Source organism: Solanum pennellii, chromosome 10 (assembly GCF_001406875.1).
Source record: "Solanum pennellii chromosome 10, SPENNV200".
NCBI classification, from domain to species: Eukaryota; Viridiplantae; Streptophyta; class Magnoliopsida; order Solanales; family Solanaceae; genus Solanum; species Solanum pennellii.
Genome location: NC_028646.1, coordinates 80,026,115 through 80,026,332, shown reverse-complemented (window position 1 = coordinate 80,026,332; position 218 = coordinate 80,026,115).

Genomic DNA, 218 nt, shown 5'->3' with positions numbered 1-218 from the left:
GTGCTGTGCACTTCATGTGCTTATTCAGCATCTATTCATCTTTTATTTTAAAATTAATGTCCTATTTGAGGCTTATTAGCTGATCTAATCAAATTATACAGATTCTTCAAGATATTTTTTTGACTAGAAAATACATAATAATGTCATAGTTTACCATATATGTTGTAATGCTAAATCATATACATATATATATATATATATATATATATATATATATA